The sequence below is a fragment of the Pteropus alecto genome, unplaced genomic scaffold (genome assembly GCF_000325575.1).
Source record: "Pteropus alecto unplaced genomic scaffold, ASM32557v1 scaffold80, whole genome shotgun sequence".
Lineage (NCBI taxonomy): Eukaryota > Metazoa > Chordata > Mammalia > Chiroptera > Pteropodidae > Pteropus > Pteropus alecto.
This window is the reverse complement of record NW_006430460.1, coordinates 4,342,351-4,348,031: the sequence shown is the minus strand read 5'-3', so window position 1 is coordinate 4,348,031 and position 5,681 is coordinate 4,342,351. Positions and strand designations below refer to the sequence as shown.

Here is a 5,681-nt window from a genome sequence, read left to right as displayed (position 1 = left end):
CCCGCGTCGGGCCCTGTGAGGGACGTCGTCGGACCTCGGTGGCCAAGGTATTTATGCATTTCCTGAAATGTTCACAGGCCAAATAAGCTCACAGGGGCGTTTCCACACGACCTGAGAACCTTAACCAGGAACGCCTGAGGACAGTGCAGGACGTACTGTTGCGAGTAAGCAAAACACGCCTTTGTTCGCGAAATACCAGGCGCTACTTCTCGGTAGAGGAAGCGAGACTGGTTGCGAAACGGCGCGAACGGGGACCCCGAGTTAAGCCAGGGAGACACCGCGGAGCCGAGGGGCAGCGGGTGGACTGTACTGAGGGAGCAGGGGCTTCCCGCCTCCCACCCCCACGCAGACTTCCGGGGGCGTCAAAGACCTCAGTGAAACGCGGAACTTGAACTTTCCGGGAAGTGACACGGTAGAGCATCTTCATGACCAATGGGCAGGGTCACGTGGTACAAAAAGCACCAACCAGGAATGATTGACAAATTAGACTAAAATCGGAGGGAGAAAACCCAATCAGACCTTCAAAACACATCATAAAGAGAGGAAAACATAAACCACAGGGTGGGAGGAGCTACCTGGGGTGCAAATGAGCGACAAACGCCAGTGTCCGGCACCTCTGTGAACTAAGGAAAAGGGCAGACACCCCGATAGCAAAGCGGGTAGAGTCGTTGAACAGTTGCTTTTAGAATAGAGAAATCCACACGGCCGGCAGACATAGGAGGTGCTGGAGCTCGTTACTAGTCAGGAAGCGCATTAAAACCACAGCGATTGGCTTGAATTGCTTGGTTTTAAACTGCACCCACTAGCTCGGCAAAAATTCGAGGTTCCGACAGTTGTTGGCTAACAGGAATTCCCTCGTGGTGCTGGTGCGAGTATGAACCGCTGCGCCACCTTGGAAAAGCAGCCAAGGGTTTTTTAGCGACGTAGAAGACACGTATACTCGAGACCTAACCACCCCATTCCCTGGCGTGCACCCTAGAGACAGGCTTGCTCAGCTCTACCCAGAGACATTGCAAGAACGTCCATAGTATTTTTCATAAGAATGGAAAGCTAGGAACAAAGCAGATGTCCTTCAGCATTAGAGTAGTTCAGTGAATTGTGGGATCTGCACAGCAGCAGAGCCACCAGGTAGCACTGGAATACTACACAGCAACAAAAAAGAGCAGACTCCAACTCGTGGATCCACAACTGTGTGAAGCAACGTGAATGTCACATGCCTAGTGGTGGGCGGAAGAAGCCAGAAAGCCAAAAAAGAAAGAACATACACCATACGAATCTATTTTTATAACATTCAAAAGCAAGCAGTACCCTATTGTTCAGGACGCATTCCCAGGTGATGAAACTATAAAAAAAAAGCAATGAAGTAATTACCACAAAAGTCAGGATGGTAATTACCTCTGAGAAGGAGAGGGGATTGTCAGCAGGGAAGAGTCGAGGCGGTGCTTCTGGAGTGCTGGCAACATTCTTTTTTTCTTTTTTTTTTGACAGAGGTCTTGATGACACAGTTGTTTGATTTTAAATTCTTTGAACAGTACGTTTATGTTTTATGCATTCTTCTGCAAAATGCTGTATCTATTTTTAAAAAAATACCACAGCAAGGAAAAAATGAATGCCTATACGTCGATAAGGAAAAGATAAACAATCCAGTAAAAAAAATGGACAAAAAGCATGAGAGGCCTTTCAAAGACAAGAAAACACAAATGACATGTAAACATATGAAAAGATGCCAAACCCAATGAATAATCAGAGAAATGCACATTTAAATCACAATGAGATCACATTTCACTACTATATTGTCCAAAATGTAAAAGTCTGACAAGTACTGGCAAGGAGATGGAGTAAAGGGAATTTTTATAGGCTATCCTCATCCACTTTGGAAAAGCTGGTACTACCTAGAAAGTTCGGATATGTGTACATGTTAAGACTCAGCCCTTCCACTCCTGTCGTGTATCCCAGAGAAACTGTTACACTTGAGCCTCTGGCGGCATGTTGAATAATGTTCAGCTAGAGACACATGACTGCCTACCAAGGCTGTATCCACAGAATGGAATACCATAAACTTTAAAGCACGTGAATGAATCGGTATGCCTTTCGAAAAGGTAGAATTAAAAAAGCAAGTCAGAAAATATACAGCAGGATTCAATTTATGCAGAATTCAAAAATAGCAACTCGTCCCCCACCCCCCGCCACCACCACCACCAAATACTGTTTAGGGAAACAAACACCAAGTGGTAAAACTATAAAGAGAAGCAAGGGGCTGATTAACACTAAATTCAGCTTCGTATTACCTCTGGGAGTAAGCTAGGGCGATGCAATTTATGCAGGGCATTCAGAGAGCCTCTGAGGCCAGAGCAGCTGCTCTTTCTTACCAGGAGGGGTATGGTTTTCCGTTCTTCACATTGTAGCCGTACATTTTAGATACTCTGTGTGTATGATTTAGATCACTGTGAAAAAAAAAAAATTTAACTCAGCTTAGGGCTGGGACCTTGCAATAGTCAATTTTAAAAAAAGGTGATATTTCAATTTGTTCCCCAGTTCTATGATTCTAATGTGAAATCTTTTTCAAAACCTCCATAGTATAAAAATATAAATATGCCAAACCCCATGAATAAGCAGAGAAATGCACATTTAAATCAGCCCCTTGCTTCTCCTGTACAGCACATTTTAAGCCAGTGGACCAGAATGAGGGGTCGCATTTGCTTGTCACAGAGTTGAAATATCTCACTTTACCCCCACTTTACGCATCTGAATGATTAGATCGAAAATGGTTTTAAACAGATATCGTCTTCCATGAGAGCCTGCTGGGTGCCAAGAACATATTCACCAGAAACAGGTTGTAGAGGGCAGCTAAAGTGCCTGGCCCGTGGTCAGGACGCTTAGGCCTTGAACTTAAACTTCAGCTCAGTCATACCAGCTGGCCGGTTAACCTTGAATCACGTAACTACTCAGAGTCACAAATTCTTGAACCCTAACTTTTAACCATACCAAATAGCCTGTTATGAGGGGCGAATGCATCTAAAGGAGTTGGCTCAGCGTTTGCTGTACATTAAGCACTCAACGAATGTGAGCCGGTAAAATCACCAATGTCATCTGGATTCTCTCCCCTTTTGCAGTGAGGCGAGGGAGCGAATTAAGAGACTAATTGCCCATGGATAGCCGATTCCATGAAAATTTTACGAAAAAAACTAGCATTGCTGTCATAATTACTTAATTATAAATCTATCCCAGTTTTCATACACGCTCAAATAGGGATGTACTTATATTCTATCACTACTAAATACTGACAACATGTTTATTCAATTGAAAAAAAAGCACCTATGGGAATTAATTTGGTTAGGTATTTAACTATTAAATCTGTCTGGGGTCCTGTGTTGGGAGACTCGTGGTGGCTCTTCTGGCCCTGATTCTAAGGTTGCAAGGGAAAGAAGGTGTCAATAATTTATCGGTCTCTGGGATCAGGAAATGTGTGTGAATAGATGCCCTTTGGAGCTGACGTCTACCACGGCGGGATGGCCTTTAATCCCGCTTGGTAAATGGCTGGCACTGAGCCGTGTATTAAACGAGCGATAGCATTTTAAAGTGCTTAGGAACTGTCTCAGCGTCATATGCTCCCCTTTTAGATTTGCATGGTAATAATAATAATAGTTAATATTTATTGATCGCTGTTTCGGTTATCTTTTTATTGCTGTACAGCAACCACCTGAATACAGAAACTGTTTCATTTGGGCTGGTCCACCGGCTTCCTCCTGCAGCCATAGTTATCTGACATCTCTACTGGGTGTCAGGGCTTGGATGGTCTCAGATACCGTCGCGTCCCTGTCTAGTGATGGTGGTGGCTGTGGGCAGGGCCACGTGTCTGTAGCAGCTAATCCAGGCTTCTCCACATTGTGGTCTCAGAGTTCCAGCAGAGTGAGAGCAGGTGCTGCAAGGCATCTTGAGGACTTGGCTCGTTCGCTGCTCAGCTTCACCTTTGCCATGTGATTTAGTCAGAGCAAGTCAGCAGGCCGCGCCCAGCACGCAGGGGGAGAGAAACTGACTTCAGCACCTGGTGGGAGGCACAGCTAAGGCACGCTGCGAAGGGCACGCACACGGCGGTGGGGCGGGGCGGGGGCCATTTTTTTACAGTCGACATGCTAGGCACTTTGACACCTGTTTTGCATACGTTGTCTCTTTTAATTTTCACAACTATCCTATAAGATGTGTATATTTAACCCGTTTCATGGATGAGAAAATGGAAAAGAGACGTAGGGTTACTCGACCTCCCTGACGAGTGAAGGGCATTTTAAGAGTTCTGAATGGGTAAAGCTATGCTGATCGTGCAACGTTAAGTTTAAAGAAGGATAAAATATTACAAATAAAGTATTTCAGTTATGTTTCAAAAATATGTACACGCATACACACAAACATTCTGGAAGGAAATATTCAAATATGTTAATAGATACTTCTGAGTTGGAAGATAATGGATAATTGTGATTTCCATCTTTTTTGTATTTTTTGCATTTTTCATAATGAGTACATACTTTTAGAAATTAAAAAGTAGATCTCTACTAAAATTCACACAAAAATAAATAGATGCTCTAAATAGGCCTATGTATATTAAAGGAATTGAATCAATAATTAACCTTCCAAAACAGAAAATACCAGCCCCACATGGGTTCACTGCCAAATTCTACCAAACATTTAAGGAAGAAATTTTACTAATTCTCTACAGTTTCTTCGAGAATATAGAAGCAGAGAAAATACTTCTTAACTCATTTTGAGGCCAGGATTGCCCTAATACCCAAACCAGACAAAGATATTACAAGAAAGGAAAACTACAGACCAAGATTTCTCACAAATGTAGATGTAAAAAGCATCAACAAATATTAGCAAATCATATCCAAGGATGCATAAAAGCTTTTACTCTGTGCCCAAGTGGGATTTATCCCAGGTAGGCAAGGCCATTTCAACAGTCAGAAATTAATTACATCACATCAACAGGCTAAGGAAGAAAAATCACATGACCATATCAGTATATGCAGTAAAAGCATTTGCCAGAATCCAATACCCACTCACGATAGAAACCCTTACCAAACGAGGAATGGAGGAGAAGTTCCTTAATTTGATAAAGAACATCTACAAAACACCGACAGCATCGCAGGTAATGGTGAGAAACCTGAAGCTTTCCTACTAAGGTCAGAAAGGAGGCAAGGACGTCCCCTCGCCCACACCTGGTCGCCATCGTGCTGGAAGCCTCAGCTCGTACAGTGAGGTGGGAAAAGGAAGTTATAGTAATGCAGATTGGGAAGGAAGAAGACTGTCTTATCTTGAGGATGACATGATTGTTTACGTAGATGAATCCAGCACACTAGAGAGGACGTGGAGCAATGAGAACTCTTGTTTATTGCAGATGGTACAGCCACCTTGGAAGACGGGCAGTTTCTTAACAAAGACTAAACATCCTCTTTCTCTAGGATCCAGCAATCACATTCCTCAGCATGTACCCAAAGGAGTTGTAAATAAATAGATATCCATCCAGTAACTGCACGTGGACGTTTGCAGTGGCTGTCTTCCTAACGGCCAAAACTCGGAAACAACCAAGACGTCCTTCAGCAGGTGGTGGATAAATGAACCGTGGTCCATCCAGACAAGGGAATATTGTTTAGCTAGAGAGAAATGCGCTACCAAGCCATTAGAAGACT

The 5,681-nt window shown here is 43.5% G+C and overlaps 1 long non-coding RNA gene across 3 annotated transcripts in view; it reads left to right on the top strand.

Annotated features, from left to right (window-relative positions):
* The window catches only part of LOC112480009, a 33,067-nt gene continuing 27,386 nt past the window's right edge, over positions 1-5,681 (top strand). For all 3 annotated transcript variants that reach the window (XR_003046412.1, XR_003046413.1, XR_003046410.1), the window contains exon 1: positions 1-47. This is a non-coding gene — a long non-coding RNA (uncharacterized LOC112480009). The remainder of the gene's footprint in view (positions 48-5,681) is intronic.